Source organism: Electrophorus electricus, chromosome 23 (genome assembly GCF_013358815.1).
Source record: "Electrophorus electricus isolate fEleEle1 chromosome 23, fEleEle1.pri, whole genome shotgun sequence".
NCBI classification, from domain to species: domain Eukaryota; kingdom Metazoa; phylum Chordata; class Actinopteri; order Gymnotiformes; family Gymnotidae; genus Electrophorus; species Electrophorus electricus.
In genome coordinates, this window is record NC_049557.1 from 11,742,524 (window position 1) to 11,764,652 (window position 22,129).

The window sequence follows — 22,129 nt, forward strand, 5'->3', positions numbered from 1 at the left end:
ATAATTATCTCAGACTGTGCACGTGGGCCCGCTCCTCCCGCTCGCGCTTGGACTTAACGAGGCTCTTGCGCTAATGAGCTGGATTTAGCGCATTTATCACCATTTAGAGCTCCACGACACTCCTTAAGTCAAACAGACATAATTGATGTTTAGAGTTTGCCGGAGGAAACCACACACGTTAGTTTCCTAATGCCCCTACAGATCACTGATGGTCCAGGTATACAGGAGTCCATTTCCCCATATTCCCCTAGCCATGTACGCAGAGAGAACGATCTGTCCTATACACACACGCGTGCGTGCGTGCGTGCGTGCGTGTGTGTGTGTGTGTGGTCAAGGCATAGCGAGTATAGTGGCTTCGGAATGGGTCGAGCGTTAGCCTGTATCACGTAAAATAAAAAAACAGGCTACGATCCAACGTTACTATCAGCTGCAGCCTTCACAGACTAAAAGGTATTTGGACACGTGTAGTGTGTATAATGGCCAGCTGTCAGCCGCCACGATCTCGTGTTCTAGGATCAATACTAATTAGTCGTTAATGTATCCATTGATCAGGCGCTCCCACGCGGCGTTTGACATCCTTAAGTCCTAAACGAGGCGATAATCAGCGGAATTGGCACCAGCGCGCGGTACTCTACCGGCGAGGTAGGTGGTCGGAGTCGCGTGTGACGAAGGACGGAACGTCACTTATTTAAATGAAGTCTCGTGCCTCCGCCAAGGACACCGAGAGGTTTCTTGAGGCGCAAGGTAAGTTGCGTTAGCCGGGACAGCAGGATCAATAAGAGCTGTTTAACTAAATTAACTCGAGTAAACTAAACTCTTGGTCGGTCTACATACTGTCCTCATTTCTGTATCTGCAGGTCCTTCGCCGAGTGACGCCACACCGTGTCCAGGTGAGACTTTTGCTCAGTCAGTAATAACGACATTTCTGGGAGCCTGTCGCGCGTGAAGGACTCGCTGCGACACCAGCGCTCGTGGAGAGCATTTGTTTGGCGCTCACCAGTTACTAACTATGCTCAGAAGGCAGAGTCTGCACTTGGAAATATTATTGCATTAAAGGGACTTTAAATACGGAACGAGCTAAACACTCTAATCTTCCAGTTTCCGCGTGCTTGGAGCTGTATTTTTCTTCACGCAGCGGATCTCGCGGAGGAAGGAACGTCTTCCTCTTGTTTATTCCCGCTCCTTTTCCATATTTACTCCTGGCCCATCACTCATTTTATTTCCTTGCCATGTGCGTTTGCCCACGCGGGTCTTCTCGGTCTTCTCACATGCAGGCTGCAGAACGGCGCTGTAGCACGCGGATCTGGGGCACCAGCTGAAATCAATTAGGGCACTATAGCAACCACCCAAGGACTCGGTGACGGATGGGCCTCATGTATTTATAGCTGAGGTAATTGGCAACACACACACACATTATTATTTTTATATATATATATATATATATATATATATATATATATATATATATATATATATATATAATTATACACACACACTCGCACTTACTTGTAGTGCATGCACTTTTCAAAAGCTGTTAAATGGAGCGCCAGACCAAGTTCTTCCAAGTTATGATGCATCACAGTTAGCGCAGATAGCGCGTATGCGCACGCGATTACACTGTTCTCCCTCTCCGACGGAGAAACGGCTTTGAAGTCGTTTCGACTGCGTATATTAATGTAGGTGCCAAAGGAAAGCTCTCTTATGTCGCTGAAAAGAGCGCGCTAACGCGATCACCAGTCACAGAGCGAGCGCGCTATACTGCCTTTTATAGCGCGTGTAGCGGAGCAGCTGATTCGGAAGTGCGAGACCGAACCTGCGCATCGCGGCTATCTGTCCTGGCCTGTCAGCACGTGAAACCTGCATGTGAAAACATACACAAGCCACATCTGCCTCTCGTTACCCACCATGAATGACTGCCATGTGGGCTGCTGATAAATAGGCCAGTCTATTTATTGGGGCACAACAAATTGGCTACAAACACTGACATGGAATCGAAGAACTATAAATACTGGACGCGATGAAAGTTTTAAAATGTGCTACAGCTATTTTATGAGAGTCCTTGTGTTTTTTTTCATTTATTTTTTTATGCACTTTGAGCTGATCCTTTCCTACAACCAATCCAGTAAGATCTCTCTCTCTAGTAAAGCACTGAGCTGAAAAGTAGCATCTTCGCAGTCTTCTGTAGGATCTTATCAAGTCAATTTAGTAACACAACCAGAAAATTCCTAAATGAATCAGCAGCAGACAGGCCGTAAACCCTGTAATTGCATATTTGGAGTTTATCTGGGTTTTTGTGAAAATGCCCTAGATTCTCTTCCATGGTGGTCCTTAAACACATCCATATGTCCTGACTGCTCTCTCGCTCACACCCTCTTCTCATGTCTTTTGAAACATTACCCATTACATGAGGGGATTAGTTGACCTGTGTGTGTGTGTGTTTTTGTTTTTTTGTCTCTCCCCCCCCCCCCCCTTATGTGAAGTTGTGTTGCATCAGACACTTTCCCTGCGTCAGATGAGGTTTTGGCGCACACGTAGGACGTCACCGGCGTGCACAGACGGCCATGGGCGGGACAGTTTGCAAGCACGAGTCCCACAGACCACATCATCAGTATAAGAACACACACGGAACTCAGGGAGGCCTCTGAATCGTGTGTGGGCCTCGTTTTCCCTGCTTGAGAAAACCGATCTGTTTTAAACACGTGCTAAATATTACCATATTTACATTTTCCTGTTTGGGAAGGCAGAGAGGGAGTGGGGGGTGCAGACAGAAGAGGTCTCGCACCAGGGTTAGGCGCTGCTTGAAACTGGAAACCCTTTCTGGCTTATTTGTTTTATGATTCTGCAGGATTCTGTGTTTACACTCAAAGTGCAACATCTGGATCAGATAATTTGTTGTGAATTAACCGCCACAGGACACTTACCAACCCCATCTGATTCAATAGGATTATATCTGTTTGATGGCTTCGCTTGGTTTTTACCAAATATTTTCCTATTGTCAGCATATCAGCACGAGATTTGCATGGGAGATGAAGGTTGGGTACTGCAGCGCCACACACACACATCTAATTAAATCCTGGGCTTTTGATCTGTAATGGTTCATTTCAAACTAAAGTGATTGGTGGCTTTGTGCCGGCAGCCCTGTGCGGTCCAGAGGTCATGGCAGGAAACAGAAAAGATCTGCACCAATTAAACTTCTCCCACACAACCGATAAGCCTTTTGTTTTTGTTTGTTTGTATGCTTCCCTCTGATCGTGTGTGTGTGTGTGTGTGTGTGTGTGTGTGTGTGTGTGTGTGTGTTCAGCTGGCTGGAGTCACTGGGAGAGGTTGAGGTCAAGGCGCTGGGGTCGGTGGTTGTTGGAGTTCAGTCCCGTATGTGCACTGAAAGGTGTGGAGGGTACCATCCTCCGAGGGGCCGCCTTCGCTGAGGGAATGGTGCAGACTCTTCCGGAAACTTGGCCTCTGATTTATTTATTTATTTATTTTTGTTCACACAAATAAGCAGCTGTTGTGATTCCTGGTGGAACATGGAGGGCTTAACTGTATAAATAAAGTCCTGTGATCAACTGAGCGATGCCGTTCTCTCACTGGATCTTTAACTGTGGCGCTCTGTGTGAAAGGATCGCCTCGTTGGAAATGAAGGTTGCTTCCTCCCCCCTGACAGTGGGACAGGCATTAGGAGTGCTCCTCTCTCATTACTAGTGTTCCTCATCCCCCTCCCCCCAGTGTCGAGATTACTCCCACTTTGGACAACAGATGTGTCAAAATGTGGCTGTGTGTGCTTTATTGACTTAAGCCATCTGTTAATACAGTGGCTTGTCCCTCGGAGTGTTCCTGCTGAATGCCAGAAGGAACACAGAGTGAGAGAAAGACAGAAAGAGCCAGGAGACAGGGAGAAGGTGAGTGATGGAAAGAGCAGCACATACTTTTGGATATACTGTACTGTCCTGACGTTGTGAAGATGGAGATTGAGCCCCCCTATGTGGGTTTTATATATGAACAATCTCAGCTCTGTGGTGAAACCTGGCCAGAAACAGCAGGGATTTGACAGTGCTGCGTTACTCAGCTTGGTTGTGTGACAACTCACTCATGTCATGACAGTGCCGCTCAACAGTGGCTACAGTAGGGGGCAGTATTTTTACTTTCAGCTGGTTCGTTCTTTTTCGTATCTGTTGCTGGTAAAGGCAGTGGGATCCTTTTAGTTTATTGGTGGCCTACAGTAGCATCTGGAGCAGATGCCATATGTCTCATGTCTAACTTTCACAGTAGGTTTGTGTGTGTGTGCGCACTGTAAATGGATATCCCTGACCATGTGAAAAGTTTGGTTGATTTATAGAAGTTGTTGCGATTCCCTGTGGTGGCAAGAGACTCACATTCTTAAACTTTGCATACTCCTCTCTCTCTCTCTCACACACACACACACACACACACACACACTCTCTTTTTGACCTTCTATCAGTCATTAACTCATATCTCCTTCACTTTTGCACTCTGTCCTTCTCCTCTCCTGGTGAGGTGGCTGTGATCCACCCTCTTCCTCTGAGGATGAAGGACTAGAGTGTTTGAATATTCTCTCAGCTGTCTCATTTCACAACGCTCTCTCTCTCTGTCTCCTTTTGTCTGCCTCTATAATGTTTGCACTTGGCATTCACTGGTGTGGAGGGAAACACTTTCTCCTCTTCTCATTACCACTCACAGAGGAAGAAAATGTTGTTATTACAGGATAGAGCCAGAGACTTACTCTGGCCACACACACACACGCACGCATGCATTCATATTAAAGACGTTCAAGCTAGAAAACCAGAATTGTGGCTCTTAATTTGCTCGTCTCACTATGGAAAAGACGTCTCATCCAAAACACCCCCCCCCCCCCAATCCCAAGCTAAAGCGGAAGGATTGGCGGTCAGTGTGGGATCTGCTGGCTTCACTGCGCCTCTGTCCTGCTCAGGGATGACTTCCCTGTGCTTGTGAAGGGCAGCGTCATGAGCAAACCACATGAGTCGGTTGGCCTGTGTGCATGAGACCAGCGCTGAAGGGCTTTGCGATACACCCGTAAATAAATCTCTGAATGAGAGTTACGGCCTGACGTGGCCCCACACCTCTTGTTGATCCTAAAGTGGCTGTTCATAACTACTGCCCACAGGCCGTCTATCTCAGGAACTACGACTGCAGAGAAAGCAATACAGAAAGCAAACAGCTGGACTGAAGTTGCAATAAAACCGAAAAGCCATTCAGGGCTGTGAAGATTCATACGCTTGTAGAGTCTGGACTATTCAAACACGTAAAGGCCTACATCACCCACAGTTCCCTTCAGTCTCTCTCTCTAGTTCCTCAGTCTAGTAGGCTCCTGTTGGCTTTGGCGTCTGTTCTCAGGTGGAACAAAAAAATAATGGTTTGTTTAAGTGTGCTGGAAACAGCATGAATCAAATGGACAGTGGATTACCTTTACGAGAGAGAGGTAGAGAGATGGAGTGAGGGAGAAATGGAGGGATAAAGAGATGGAGGGATGGTGTGAGGGAGAAACAGAAATAAACTCTTGATTGTGTTCACTTCTCCCCTCTTGGCAGTGATTTGCGTGGCGCTGGGCTGTTTTTACAACGATATTTATTGGTAAGCGCAGAGCAGTAAATACTACAGTGACATGTTTTTCTGTCTAAGCACTTCTATTACTCAGGATGTAAACTGAGAATGGAAGCACGGTAGGAAGTGTGAGCTTTATGTGATAGCTGAGAACTTTTACCCTGGACTAGGAACAGGTCCTACTATCCATCCTCACACGCACAGAGGATGCAAGGAGGTGTGCAGCTTCCTGGACTAACACTAAAGACACCGTAGGTCCATGTTCGAAGAAAGGAGTTTGTTTTACTGTGCTGTGCTCAGCACCAGACAGAGGTTTGAGTGTATCTGTCACCTGCTGTTTTTAATTTATGATCTATGATTTTATGTGGTTTAAATTTGACTTGATGCTAAATATATTATTTTGTGTATATAAAGAACATAAAGTTCATTTGTGAATAAAATCATTTGTAATGAAATAGTAACTCCAAAACAAGACGTGTGTGTGTGTGTGTGTGTGTGTGTGATTTTTATATATGTGTGTGACAATTTTATAAATGAAATCAATTTAGAATGCATGCAACTTTAAAATCACATAGTGGTTTTAATTACACTACTCTTTATCAAAAAGGTTAACGATCCTTTTTCTGCTTTTATTTATGTAATAGTGTTTTTTATTTACGATGATGTAATTCAAGAGTGCTGTTTAAATGGTAGCAGCAGTAACTCATTTCATCTGATTATGTAGCAACAAAAGTTTATAATTATGCTTGGTTGATATTTGATAGTATAAGGACTACGTCAACACACCTGCACATGTAACTTATAGAAAAGAGCCACTGCGATTCCAGTATTAATAAAAATGTAACTAGATATATTTCACGTTATTTATTGCACTTTATACCTGTTGCACACGTTCAGGATGGGCGGCCATCTCAGCACATCCCAGAAGGCCGCTGTGCCATTAGGACTACGGCAAGCCCAAGAGGCCATTCCTCCTCAGCATTTACCCTGATCCCAAAGTCACCCCAGAAGGCAGAACGCTGACGTCATCAACTGGTTATTAACGCCAAAGCGAGGTAGGAGAACCGAGGAGGTCAGGGGTGACACACTATTAAATTCTGCTCAATGCCATGTGTTTATAAAAGTGTTTGGGGAAAAAGATATCTATTTAGGATCAATTCTGAGCTGTCTTCTTGAACAGTTTAATTTGTTTGTGTCATGTAAAACATTTTTAAAAGTAAGCCAGAAAAATGCGGACATGTGTAAGTTTCTAAAACATGTACAGATGCTGTTCAGTCATATTTAAACACTCACTGCTAAGGGGATTGTGTGAATTATGTAATTATTCAGTTCAATGGGGGGAAGTGTGGAAAGTATCACGCTAACAATAACTTAAGCTGCCTATAAAGAAAAAAAATGAAAGCTGGCATAAACATCTTAAGACATGTTTGTTGTCATAGCACTAAATGCTATCCAGCACATCAGCACCAAGCAAGTGCGCACCCACGGGGCAGGGTGGGTCGCTAAATGCATAGCTGTCCCACAGGCTGAGTTTACTTGTGGCTGTAGCTGTAGCTAGCTGATGTTAGTAACCTATAGCATGCATAGCTACGGTTTATTGGGGGGTGTGGTTAAACGCGTTTAGAGACGCGTTGCTCTCCGTTGCGGCGCTTCGCTGCGGCCCCTGGCTGTCTTGCGCCCGCGCTCAGCTATGCAGAGAGACCTCCGGAAAGCAGAATTTGTAAAAACATTACTTATCGTTTTACGTTTAAGAACCGTTATACACCGTTTCTGTTCATTCTCATTTCTACTCTCGTTCGTTAAAAGTGGAAACAGCTGTGCTGCTTCCAGAGATCCCCCCGCTCTGCTCAGGCTAAACACCTTAAACACGTCCAACTACTGCTTGTTGTCGCATTAAACACACTTTTATTTGAACAACAAAATAAAATAAAACGTTAACGTTAATATACCCAAATCGTTGCTTTTTACAAAGTAGCGACCATTTATACTGCGTTATTTATCAGATATACTGTAATTTCAGGAATCACATTTACAGTTCTATGTATTTGGTTAGAGTATGCTTTGTAACCCGTACCTAGGGTTTCTCGCATGCGACCCTGTACTGAAAGCAAGCTCCGCCCCCATTAGGAAGGTTACATTAAATTAAACGCAAGCTCCGCCCCCAGTAGGAATGTCAAATTAAGTTAAACGCAAGCTCCGCCCCCATTAGTAAGGTCAGATTTGGTAACTTTCAGTACATTGAATTGAGTATGGAAGATAACATAACATAAAATATGATGTAAATGGATATAAATTAAAAGTGCAAACAGCCTTTCGTTCAGGTAATAATATTTTGTTTTAGTAAGCTTTACCGTTTATATATAATAATGCACTGAAATTGCAATTTTAAGGGCTGATTAATGATTCCTTCGCTGGTATGAGTTATTCGCAGGAGATCAGCATAGGAATTAAACAGGATTCAATAATTAAACAGGATGTTCTATCATTTAGTGTGTTTAGTTTTGTGCAAACTTGCATATCTGTATAGCATTTTTAGTCTGCTGCCCTAAGATGTTCTGTCAGTGCTCGTTCCTTCACCGTGTCCTTGCTAAACAAGCCCACATGGGCCTGCGTCTCTCTGTCTTTGTGACTGGGAATAAAGCGTGGTTGAGTCCGGCCTGGCCCCCGGTCACCTCCACCAGGTCCAGCTGGGCCATCTGTCTGGGGCCTACGGGGAAGTCTTTAATGAACTAATTGGCACTTAATTAGTTAATTGACCTCCCCAGATTGTGGGCAGAAGCCTCGCATAGCAGAGAACAGTGGCATGTGATGCCCTGACCTCTTATGTCCTACTAAAGGGATAATATTCAATATCACTAAATAGTGAAAGAATATATGTACCAGATGTCATTTGTATATTATATTATTCATTTAGGTACTAAAATGCTCATATGTTAGCTAGACTTTTTTTGTGTGTGTTTTTATATATATATATATATATATATATATATATATATATATATATATTTTATAATTCTATGTATCTAAAATTCTTATGAAAAGTAATACATTTTAACTGCATCAAGGTTTTATTGAATCTTGCTAATTACAAGAACAATTTCAGTTGATACTGTGATTCTGACCAACAGAAAGAAACAGAATCGGAGAAAACAAAGCTTCACCTACCATGCGCCTCTCCTTGCCTGCATGTCTCTCTCTCCCTCTCTCTCTCTCTCTCCCTCTCTCTCTCTCTCCCTCTCTCTCTCTCTCCCTCTCTCTCCCTCCCTCTCTCTCTCTCTCTCTCTCTCTCTCCCTCTCTCTCTCTCTCTCTCCCTCTCTCTCCCTCTCTCTCTCTCTCTCTCTCTATCCCTGGAGCTGAAGTGTTATCCACTGTAAGTGTTTGATTGAATGTATCTGTCAAACAGAAATACTTTCAGTGTCAGTTCAGCTCAAGTGAAGGGCTTTGCAGCTGCATCGCTGCCCCAGCAACTAATGAAAGCTTGCAGGTGTTGCTCTATAGCTGTGCGTTTCCACATATGTTAATGGAAAGAAAGCATATGTGTGTGTGTGTGTGTGTGTGTGAGAACATAAGCTCTCATTTGTGGTTGTCTGTTTGTGTGTGCAGGGGCAGTTACACACAACCTAAGTGTGTATACATAATCAGGAAAATAAACAATAGTAAATACTGAGAGACTGCCTCTCAGACTCCCTCACACTGTGTGCCTCACAGACTCCCTCATACTGTGTGCCTCTCACAGACTCCCTCACACTGTGTGCCTCTCACAGACTCCCTCACACTGTGTGCCTCTCACACACTGTTTTTCACAGATGTGCACTGTGCTTCTCTCTACCAGTCACATTTGCGTTCATGTTTTACTACCAGTACCAACCCTCCACACACATATACAGCCTTTGTTTAAAGCAGTTCTCTCTCTCTCTCTCTCTCTCTCTCTCTCTCTCTCTCTCTCTCTGTAACCTTCTACACAAATACAGCTATCCCACACAGAGTGCTGTCTTGCTGGGGTGGTTTGTAGGGTGTGTGTATGTGTAGTGTATGCTGGGATAGCTGAGACAGAAGCTCACACATGGGCAGCTGTGCTGTGTGTGCGTGTGTGTGCGCAGAGGGCGGCGTTGATCAAAGCGAAGGGGAACAGGCAAGTGGAGGCTGTGATCATTGAGGAAAGGGGGGTCCTCCGTCCAGAGACACTCACACTGCAAAGAACACACACCTGCTTACAGCCCCCAAATACTCACACACACACGCACACACACACACACGTACACACACACACTCCATTTCGAACCACTGTCTCAACTTTGGGATATTCAGGAATAATGTTGTGAGAGGAGGCTGTGTCTGTATTTTGATAATAACCGCTAGCAGCGGTGATATGAAACGTAATAAGAGCCTTGTATGCATCCCACTGGAACAGCAGGGACATCATTAGTGCACCGAAACGAGGAAGCATTGCAGAATGACCAAATCTGTCTCTTTATTTTAGTTTAGTTTTGCGTACGTGCGCGTGCTTACCATATCGGGCTCCGCGCGCACGTTGGCGAGAAGTTATATTATTGAAAAAAGCGAGAAAAGAAGAAAAAGTGGTGACGCACTGCAAATAATTAAATTATATATTTGCCCAGGGGACTCGAGGCCACGGCGTAGTGGCGGTCGACAGATTGAGTTACCTAGAGAATCTGTGGGACGTCTGGACAAAAAAAGGACACACGTTAACGAAGCGCACGTGTGCCGGACGAATAGGTAGCTCGAGCGCTTTACGTCTGCTGATATTCGCGGCGCTGATTAAATGTCAGAGGACTTTTATCTTAACGCTTAGTAGAACGTAGCATGGACCAAGATTCATGTGTTTTACAGGAAAACATGTTTAGAATATACTAAACAATTTTTCATTTTTGTTGAACTATGTTTATTTAATGAACTATTACACAAATTAACATCTACTAATAAAATAATAAGCATGTAAGCAAATAAATAAAATATATAATTTTAAAAATGTGTTTTAACAATTTTACGTTTGTTTTGAGAAATTTTAAGTTACTTCGCCACATTTCAATCAAATTAGCTTTTTAAAATTTTATTTTATTATAATTATTTTTATTTTTATTTTTTGCGTTTGCCTTTGGTTAGTGTCATTGATGCAGCGCTTAATCTAAAACACACAGTTTGAGGTGCTTCAAAGGCTCCCACAGTTCGGTGTAGAAGGTGTGTATATTATAAACCTGATTTATTTTCAATATCGAAGCTGTGCGTGAACTGTCCATTTGAGTTAATATATATAGCCTTCAGCCTGAGACAGTATTACACAGTCGGTATGGGGAATAAAATGTGAAATAAATTAATAAATAATAACTTTGAAATCTAAGAAAGTAGCTCTTCAAAAGACCCTCCTCCCAGTTCACCAGCAAGCACAACTCACTGTCGTGGGTCTGAAACCTGTGGGCTATTAAGTCTGACGTATAGCGACGGAAAATTAAATTTGACATAAAATAAATTAATAACAGCAAGAAGCCTGACTGGATGTCTACAACCCCTGAGGGAATACGGCGCTTCGTTTTGGCTTGGGGTGAAATCCACCCATTATAGTTGCCCATTGTTTATAAGGTTATTTTTGCTGTTACTACAAGAGCTACAAATATTTAATAATAATAATAAGAAGAACAAGAAGAAGAAGAAGAAGAAAATGTATCTGCATTTGTAAGAAGGCAGCAACAATAGGCCAATGGAAATGAAGATTATACTATTTACATTTTTTTACTATATTAAAATAGTTTTGTTGTTGGTGTTAATAATAAACTTAGTCATGTTTTATTGCGTAGTACTGTTATGTAGTTATTATCGGTTATGAGTGGTCATGTCCGTTGTGGTAGGAATTGTCTAAACTGCGTCTTATAACCCTTCTGCAGCTCTAACTCGCTCACGAATGTTTGTTCTCTGCCCTTTTTCTTTCCCAGAGTTCAACATGTTCCTTACGGCACGTTTTAACAAAAGGCGGTGCTGGAACTACTCTAAAAACAGCAAAGCTTGTCAGTCTTTTGCGGATCCCGTCCAGGCCCCGGTACACTGGTTTCATCACCTTGACCGAACCCTTCAGTCCGCAATGACGCGGAAACAGCCACCCTAAGTGACCGTGTAGCGGGGAGGCGCGCAGATGAACCTGGTGCACCTCTGGTACCGAGGCTCCGCGTGCCGATTAACGATAAAACGCCACCAACGAACAGTTGTTTAGTAATCCGGTTTAATCCGGTTTAGTGCGGAGTGTTGGTCGCCTTCATCCGCCGGTACGATGTCGTTTGATGGAATCATCCGACCGGATGAAATTTTGGTGTGGGAGGGGATTAAATAACTTCAGATCCCGGTTGTATCACGTTCCTCCATGTAAACATGCATTTAAACGGTAGGTTTTATTTGTTTAACGCCCTGTTTAAAAGCCTAGTAACAATATATTAATAAAGACAACCTTTTTTTTTTCAACATTTGATAGGAGTCGTGTAGCGGGGCCTCGCGCTGAATAAAAACGCTGCAGTTTTAACGGAATCTGATATTCTCAATTTATCTTACAGCTCTCCGGGTTTCATTACCGTAATAACAGTGTAATCACTGTGTAATAGTTGTTGCCTTACCGAGTCAGGACGTCACGGTGCGCCCGCTTTGGAAACACAGCGAGATTATATGGAGAGGAAAATATTTTAGCCTGTGTAGCAAACTTCCGCAATAACGTTTTTATCACAGTGGCAGGGTGCATTTAAATCAACAGTCATTTTCACCGCTTGTCTATGTGTATTTTAACGTAGGCCTAGATGTTGTTGTTATTATTATTATTATTATTATTATTATTATTATTACTGTCCCATTATTATTAGTAGTGGTAGCAATAGCAGTAGTAGCATTGTTATTAACAATTGTTTGTTTGTTTTCATAATTACTAGGATACTATATAAATAGTTATTTTAACCACAGGGCAGTCCCTTCTAGCGCCGATTGTATTTAATCAATGAATTTATTATAATTCCAGTGGCTTTGGAGTTAATGAAATATGGGCGCATTTAAACCGCAGGGGCTTTGTTTTTATTCGTCCTATCAGCTCACCAGTCTGTTCCATTTAAACCAGCAGAACGGCCCGGGAGGGCGGCCAGTATGAATGAAATAAATACGTGTGTCCAAACAAAACGAACAGAATCAAAGACATGTTTGGTTTTGTTGTGGCTAGATGGAGCTCTCCGTGGGCGCTCTCTCTCTTTTTCGGGTGACCTCCCATTCGAGTCCAGGGTTGGATAGCACAAAAGCAAGCAGATGGAGCTCGAGCTCTTCCTTTTTCTCGGTCTCAGGGCGAACAGGCGCAGCAGTGCCTCGCGGCACACAACCAAAACTAACACACATTTCAGCGCTGTTTCTTGAGGACGTGCTCTCGTCACGATTACCGTCTTAAACGGACACAGGTCAATTAGACATTCTGCTTCAATAATAACGCGAGCCTTTCGCACGCGCAGCCCATTTACACATGTGGTTTCACAGTATCCATATATGTGCGCTCATGCCACGGAATGCTTACCTATTTAAACGAGACCACCAGATTCGCTCTTATATCGCTTTCAGGTGTTTTTTTCTACACGGAGCAATACTAAACCGTCGCCATTTAACTTAGCGTACTGTTTTAAAACGTTTTAAAAGCCGTGACGGTGATTTGCTGCGTGTATTTAACATCAGGGGAAGCGTAACCGAAGCATGAGAATCCACGGTGGGTTCACCACCCAGCCGGTCCCGCCTCGAGACGTTTAGTCCGTTGGAGTGTGTTTGACATGAATAGATGAGGTCCGAACAAAGCCCCCGCGCGCCTCGCCTGTGTTTGGAAACCAGTGGTTCGTGTGATGAGAGCGAGGGGCGCGCTGGCTCAGGCTCTCCCGGTGCATTAGACGGTAATGGGTTTGGGATGACCTAAACGATTTGTTGACTGGCACAATAAATCTGTTGTGTGTTTCTTGGCATGCTGAGGGGAGATTGCAAGTTGTCGCACAAAGGAATGCAAATTGCTAGCCAAACTGTCGAAGTGGGCCAAGAAGCAGCCCGCGTCTCTCGCGGCGTTTCTGTCGAGCCCTTCTTTTCTCTTTATTTAGTTTTTTTCTGTTAGGCCTAATAACCGTGAAGGAGCTGAGAGAGTCGTCACTGTATTCATCGCAAATCAATGGATTACCCGCGCGCGGCAAACCCTCCAGACCCAGGGATTTGCATTTTATTGAAATATCGGCGCTGGGAGGTGAGCAGAAGGGCAGCGTCCTTCACAGCTTTACTTCACGGAGCAAACAGAGAACAGAAAGTCCCGAATCACTCCGGCATCACTCATTCAGGCCTGCTGGGGAAAAACAGAAGCATTTATACAGATGAATAAATCTATATAAAAACGACAGAATAAATGTAAACATAAACACATTATAAACACACATATAAAATAGAAACACATTTTTATATAATTTTCTTGTGTATATTGTAGATTCGATTTATTCTATCGTTGACAATATCAATAATACATATAATTTAAATATAATATTTGAAATTATTGATAATATCGTCAACGATAGAATAAATCGAATCTACAATATACATAAGAGAATATGTAATATTTATATTTTAGAATAGATAGGCCTACAATTAGATGCAATATTTTCAAATGCGCATATAATAACACATTATGCAAATAGTAATTAAAAAAATTTTTTTTTCGTTTTGGGACTGTACCGCAGAGGCAAATAATATTTAAATTATTGGACTACTTCTGATGAGATATAAGTATTTAAAGAGGTTTGCATGATCGCTGAGAGTTTTACTTTCTTACCTGCGTGTTTAGCCACATTCAGGGCCCCCTAAAATTTGTTTTAAATGTCAACGTCGTTACATTCTCACCTTTGCAATTTTTCGTTAGGTTGCGTTAAGGAATCCATCCATTTATCGCACCAAGCCGATTGTGTCGCGTGTAACTGCGTTTGTAGGGGAGCTGGGAAAACGAAGCTGTGTTCTATACTCCCCCCTAGCGGCTCACTAACGCAGTGCAACGTAGGCGAGTCTCGTAACTGCATACAGATTGCATATCTCAACATGGTGTATATATTTTGTGTGCGTGTGTAAACAAATGCTCTGTTTCTTTATATGGTTGTAAAATACTACTATAGTACTACTACTACTACTACTACTACTACTAATAATAATAATTACTAATATTTACTCATATTTACTAATAACTAATAATAATATTTACTAATAATATCTACGGCTAATAATTTTTATTAGTATACATTAATATATAATAATAATAACGACAATAACAGCAAGAATAGGTAATGTAAGTTATGTAACAGAAATGGTAAATAACCGTATAGCTTAAGAAAAATACATCTGCGTGATATTTAAAAAGGTGAAATATGCCGGTTTTTGTCGAATAGCGAAATGTTGAAGCCCAGCAGTACAAGCCGCACGCGCATGTCGCGCTCCTACATTTCCGCGGACTGGGACTGTTTGCCAAATTATACAGTGTGGAAAACAATAGAAAGATCGGATTTATGCAACGACTTGCTGTGACGTGGTCTTTTTAAAACTTAGGGTTGTCGTTTATACACCCTGTTCAACTCTGGAAGTATTCCTCTTAAATTAAACAAATCTATACCGTGGCGGGCTAAGATACATCGAACAGCATGAATAACCGGACCGTGACGAATAATCAGAGATTTTCCCAAAGGTTAGTGAATAGGAAATGTCGAGGTGTGTGCGTGCGCGCGGGTAAGGCTTAATATTGCTGTTTTTTGCTGACTGCAGCATTCTGAAAACCACAATTCAAAGCTTGTTTGTGCTTCTCCCTCGCTTTCCTCACTCGTCGTCATCTTGAGATCAATAGGGAGGGCTTCGCCGCTTTAATTAAAGAACAACAACATTAGTTTAAAATCTGCGCGCTACGTTGCCTCCGGAGGAGAAGCGGTTCTGTCCCGTGACTGTGACCCAGACGTGCAGGAACCTGTTACATGATGAAGCGACAGGGATGGTTTACAGGCGCTCGTGCCTATCGAAGATGCACGATTGCTCATGTAATAACTTTTTAAGAGTTTGCCAAACTTTGGTGTTACCTAACAGACTATTTGAGTGACTATTTACCGTGAGTAGCGTACGTGTGTCGAGCGCGAGAGCTTGCGCGTTAATGTCCCTTGAGAAGGACGCGCGGAAGCAGGTAGAGAGGTCAACTGACGTACTTCCTCCAAGAGCTTTCACGAGGCTTGTTGTAGAGAAATGACTGCTGAGAAATATGAAACAATCCAACATCGATACGCCTTGCAAGCAGTCTAGTTATTGTAAAGAAAACCCGCTCTACTGGGGTCACGTGCGCTAACGTACGCACTTTCGTTTCATTGTCTTTGCTCAGCACTCTAAATTTACGCCTATTGACACGTGGCTGTCCGCGGGGAGCACGGTGAGTGGTTAGGCAAACAGGATTGGTTTATTAAATACAATTATGAATCAGCACAAAAGGCTTGAATATCCATTTCTAAGGAGGCTTGCGATTGTGTCACCGCGCATACAGTACGTCGCCTGGGTAACGGCGCTTCTGGGATGCAGAGTAGCCTCGCTCGGTTCCTCTGTTCTCCTGCAATTCAGCGTGATAACTGTCACTTTCGTCCACAGAAGAAGAGGCAGGTGGAAATGACTGCGTGTTCCAGCCCATCGCCCAGATATGCGCTCTCGCTGCTTTCTGAATTGATCAATTTGCCTTTTTACCCCCTTGTTGCCCTTCCACTCAGGGACGACAGAAGCCATAAAAGCGCTGACTCGGGCCGGGTGGCGGCGGTGAGGGAGAGGTCAGTGTTATCCAAACACTGCCGTTGTGCCATTTGCTATAGCACCCTCCATCTGGAAAGGCAGAGAAATCGGGCTGTCACTTCAATCAGCCTCACGAGGACACACCACGCTCAATGAATTCATAATGCTGCGCTCGACGAGGAGCAAAATCAGACCTGGAGAGGGAGAGGATTAGATCGAAAGAAGGAGGGGGAGAGAGAGACGAAAAGACGGGGCTGTGCATGGAGCGAAACAGTCAGTGGGAGAGTGACTATGTGTGTGTGTGTGTGGGAGAGTGACTGTGTGTGTGTGTGTGTGGGAGAGTGACTGTTTGTGTGGCAGAGTGACTGTGTGGGAGAGTGACTGTGGGAGAGTGACTGTGTGTGTGTGGGAGAGTGACTGTTTGTGTGTGGGAGAGTGACTGTGTGTGTGGGAGAGTGACTGTGTGTGTGTATGGGAGCGTGACTGTGTGTGTGTGGGAGAGTGACTGTGTGTGGGAGAGTGACTGTGTGTGTGGGAGAGTGACTGTGTGTGTGTGTGGGAGAGTGACTGTGTGTGTGGGAGAGTGAATATGTGTGTGTGTGTGTGTGTGTGTGGGAGAGTGACTGTGTGTGTGTGGGAGAGTGACTTTGTGTGTGTGGGAGAGTGACTGCGTGTGTGGGAGAGTGACGGTGTGTGTGTGTGGGAGAGTGAATGTGTGTGTGTGTGGGAGAGTGACTGTGTGTGTGTGGGAGAGTGACTGCGTGTGTGGGAGAGTGACTTTGCGTGTGTGGGAGAGTGACGGTGTGTGTGGGAGAGTGAATGTGTGTGTGTGTGTGTGTGTGTGTGTGGGAGAGTGACTGTGTGTGTGTGGGAGAGTGACTGCGTGTGTGGGAGAGTGAAGGTTTGCGTGTGTGGGAGAATGACTGTTTGTGTGTGTATTATTGGTGTCAATGGCTTTTATTTGGCTTGCGTGGTTATTTGTTTGCAAATGGAAACAAACAAGTGATTGTCGATGGTGAAGAAATGGAGCAAAGCCTGTGTTTGTGTGTTTGTGTGCGTGTGCAGTGCATGAACACACTGTTTCCCGGAAACTATGTTTATTTGTATTTTTGAAAGTTTAAATAAACGTCTTGTGACTTACCTTATTTGTGTGCATATTCATGGCCATAATCAAAGTCTCCACCCTGTGTGTGTGTGTGTGTGTGGGCTAAAGGCAGGCACTGTTTGCTCATTTTGATGTCTCTGCCCTTTGACCACCTCAGATGTTTTATTGTCATGGATGCGGCCCTTATCATCCTCAATCAAACACCCCCAGAGCAGCGGCTGGTTCGGCAGGAAGGAGCACCCTCTACGGAGTAGGGCGAGATCAGCAAGGAGAAATAAAAGAGAGATAAACAATAACTAAGAGAGACCCAGGGAGAGACACGGAGAGAGGGAGGGAGAGAGAGAGAGAACAAAGAAGATAGAGATGGAGTAAGAAAGCAGGAGGTCAGATTAAAGCCACGTAATGTGATCGGGTAGGAACCAAGATAAGAGTAATGACCCACCAGCAGGGGGCAGTGTGGTGTGCAGGGTGTGGTACCCGTGACCGTTCTGCCTTGTGTTTTAAAGAGGGCTGCCGTCAGTCCCGGACAAACAGCTCTTCTTTATGATCCTGTGTTGTAATGGCCTGTTACCTTGACTGTTATACCTTTAACAGCCACTCAGCCTTGGGGTTTCCTGGATACGCCTGGGGGAGGGGTAATGGAGCTACCACACTCCTGCTAAACCTGGTCTTCATCACTGACTCGTTACACTCTCTTTCTCTGTGTGTGTATGCATGCAGGTGTGGGACCCTTAATTTTTGATTTGTCCTTAATTCAGATAAGCTCAGTGTCTAAATTGAGAGGAAATTTCATTTTTAATTAACTTTTCATTTCTTCTTCCTCCTTTTCCTCACCAATTGCAGGTCATTTACATAATTTCCCAGAATCCTGTGTGATATTGAGCAGGTGTCTGCAACCTGACTGATGGGAAAATATTTAATTTCTGAACTGTGTGCACTTCAAATTCTCCTCCTGTGCCGCGACCTTAAAGAGTGCCTGTGTGTGTTTGGCTTGCGTGTATTTAGCTGCAGTTAGCTAAGCAGACATCCCCCGTCACCCACATGAGAGAACACACACACACGTGCGTGTAACCTGTCCCATTAGTGTGTTTGACCGCGTCTGATCCAAGCCCATTTGACCTCCACCTTCTCCCTGACCTCTAAGTCGCTCCCAGGAGAGATGAAGGCTTCACTGTGTGTCTGTGTGTGCATGTGTCTGTCTGTCTGAGTCTGTGTGTGTGTGTGTGTGTGTGTGTGTGTGTGTGTGTGTGTGTTTGTGAGCCTTGATTTCTGACTGAGACCAAATACCCCAATGGTCAAACACACGTCCCCACACTTCCGTCAACTCTATGTCCGTCTTGCCCCAGGCCACTTCATCTCCCACCCCAGACAGCATCTCCTCATCTATAAGGAACAAGGCATTTCACCCCAATAAATCCTAATTCCTTCCAGATAGACTGGAAATCTGGAATATATGGGCATTAAAATGCATCAGGAAACCCACATGTCTCTCGTCGACTAAATAAAGAGACGAGTCCAAAATCGAGAGTTGTTTTAGAGGTAACTAACCCGCGTGGTTCGTTCCCCGCTCTGCGCGAGCCCTTCCGCCACAGCACCTGATATCCGCTCGCGGTATAACCCGTGATTCGGTGTGAACGACATGCTCCTATTCATCTGCACACTCTTCCATCCCCGATCGCTTCTGGGTCAAATGATGCCTCCGGTTGCTTTGTGGGCGTTAATAGAATCAAATATATGTTTATTAAAGGCAGAATTCATTACGAGGAGGATCTTTTGGATAAAGTCATATTTGTTATTTTCTTTCTTTTTCCCCTCGCTCTCTCCGTAGAGTAGCTTTCATGCGCGTGTAATTATCATACATCATTACTGTCACGGCAGGATCATCAAAGCTTCGCATGCGCGTACGGCCGCGTGATGCCGGAGTAAGTGCGGAGTAGTGCATCCCCCCCCCCCCCCCCCCCCCCCCCCCCCCCCCCCCGCGCCCTTCTTTTTTGGAGGAATAAATTTGCCAGCGTGTGTTTTTGAGTGCACTCTCTCTCAAGCTGCTGGCGGTATCAAAGAGACAGCGTAGCGCGCGGTGAAGTGCCCCTCGTCAGGAAAGAATGAAGCGGTGAAACGTCGAGAAAACCTGTGAGCCACGCTCACCTACACACACACACACACACACACATTTTCCAAACGCAATGTTTCTGCCAAAAATAAAAAAACTCAAATTGTAATTTGCATACAGGCTCCTTGTTTCATCTTTTTTTGAGCGTGCTTTAGTTGAGGAGCGGGATTAACTGAACGGATTTTGCCCCGCGTGCATACAGGAAGTTTATATTAATAACTTTAAAATTAATATTAACATTAATTCCCCTCCCAAACAGGCAGAAAGCGGACAGCTGCAGCAGTTAATCCGCCTAGGCTCTGGAGTTCGGAGTGAATGCGCGAGGACGCGTGTACGTCAGGGCACGAGACTGTGGTTAAGGTCCTTTTCTGTGTGAATGCTGTCCAGACTCTTTGTAGGCGGTGTTATGTAGTGGAGCCTTTTCTTAAAGAGTCCACAACCAATAATCTGTGTAATTGGGCTTCAAAAGGCAGTTTGAGGATTAATTCATTAAAATGTCGAATTGTTTGACCCTTGTAATAAAGGTTTGAATCGGCATGTGTTTACAGTTAGAGGACTACATCGACTCTTGTCTCATTTCAAAAGAAACTACAGGAGCCACAAGCAAAGTCTTTTTTGCTTCCTTTAAATGTTTCTACCCAGCATACAGCTTCAGTGCGGAACATCAGTAAGAATCAGTGACTAAGTAAACTAGTGGGCTACAGATTTTCTCAATCTTTAAAAAATAAATTAACGTCTTTTGTATAGCCACATACTTTATTCAGAAATCGCCTTCGCTGCATGTGCTTTTAAAAAAAGAAAACAAAGCGTGACCAACTTTTTGCTTTTCGATTTCTCTTCCAACAAAAGTGCTCTCTTCTGAAAATGAGCCACGGTCTTTAAATTATTATTTGCCCTGTGTGTCTCTCTCTCACACACACACACACACACAACAACAAGAGAGAGAGAGAGAGAGGGGGGGGGGGGGACCGAGTCCTAAAGGTGTGCGACCACAGAGGAGGTTTGTGTCACATTACATGCTTCAACATGGCCGGCAAATCCACCGCGGTTAAACAAACTTAACCTTCATTTGTGAAACGGTGCAACTCAAAGGGCGACAGACGACTTGTGCAAGTAATTACCGGTTGGGGAAAGCAACAGGGGACACGAGAGAGAGAGAGAGAGAGAGAGAGAGAGAGAGAGAGAGAGAGAGAGAGAGAGAGAGAGAGAGAGAGAGAGAGAGAGAGAGAGAGAGAGAGAGAGAGAGAGAGAGAGAGAGAATGAATGAACAGAGAGACACACAGAGAAAAGGATCAGAGCCGGGATCTTTTAAAGGGACGAGGCATTTTTAATGAGTTTGCTCAGAAATTGATTTTCCGCCGTAATCTTTTATTTATATGCAGTGGATGTTCTGCGGTGGGCACCGGGGAGGGGTCAGCGTGGTCGCTCCCTGGCAGGGCCCTGCTCTCACAAACAAACGCCCAAAGCCCAGGGAAAATGGTATTTTAGCAAAGGCAAACATTGTCTTGTCGCGACTTAAGGGCCGAAATAGCTGTTTGCTTTAAAAGTTGTTCCTCTCTGTGCCAGGTTATGAGCTGTTGCCATAGAAACTGTTATCGCAAGTTTTAATTTCTAGCAGTTCCTGACTGCTAGTCTCACGTTTCTCAGTGACACTCTTGCTGTGTTGTTCAGTAGATCTCCATCTAATAAAAGAAATGTGACAAACGGAAGAGAGAGACTTTTAAGTCTTTAAATCCCGGTCATGTGGTTTAGTAACCTGTTATCATCTTAGAGTGACGGCTACACCAGCACGGTTCAGTGGTTAGACGCACTTGGAGAAGGTAGTACGGAGTTATGGAGCTCTAATCCTGCTTCCTCTTCTGATTATTGAGTTTTAAAAGATATCAACCTTTAAAAAGTTTTAAAAGATTAACTTGTCATTAACCGTCCAATGATTTTTGATTATCTTTTGCCCATTTTACTGATTACAGTAAAAAAAAAAGAAGTTATTTCTCTGTAAAAGATGTATTTGTATTGGCAGACAATTTCTACCACTACTGTATTTTAACCTGCTTTAGTTATATTAGCTTTAAAAAGAAAAGATATCCAAAGAAAATGACATTAGGGTTCACTTCAGTTCTGACTTCACTGTGTTCACACTTAGTTCAGCATCACATACAGGGGAGTTTATTTGATTTACTGTATTTCCAAATATATTCAGTGTTTAGATAAGATTTGAAGTTATAAACTGCAGCAAAACCGCTATGACTCATTTTCCAGAGCGCGTCGTAGTGGTTTCGCTGTATTTTTGTAAAATGAGAACTTTAACATCCGCCGTTCGTAATTATGTACGAGAAATTGAAAATATCTTGAGCTAAAACCATCTAATCGCTGCGCTCCTGTAACCGTTGCATAGGGCACGACTGCCACCTAGTGGTGGTCCAAGCTGGACTTGCTGTATGATTGTGAACGTTACCTGAATATCTCAAGCATCCTCGTTTTTCACGTTTTTTCACATTTTATGTGATGAATGTGATGCATTTTGTACGTGTACAAGTAAAGACTC

The 22,129-nt window shown here is 43.8% G+C and overlaps 1 long non-coding RNA gene across 2 annotated transcripts; it reads left to right on the top strand.

Moving 5' to 3' along the window:
- The first annotated feature begins 699 nt into the window (after window positions 1-699).
- On the top strand, window positions 700-11,620 carry LOC113591533. 2 transcript variants are annotated; one of them, XR_004775560.1, is made up of 5 exons: window positions 700-744; window positions 858-890; window positions 1,275-1,390; window positions 6,475-6,632; window positions 11,527-11,620. It is a non-coding gene; the product is annotated as an uncharacterized LOC113591533 (long non-coding RNA). The 2 variants fall into 2 exon arrangements; XR_004775559.1 differs by lacking the exons at window positions 6,475-6,632; window positions 11,527-11,620 and adding an exon at window positions 2,481-3,169.
- The last annotated feature ends 10,509 nt before the right edge of the window (window positions 11,621-22,129 follow it).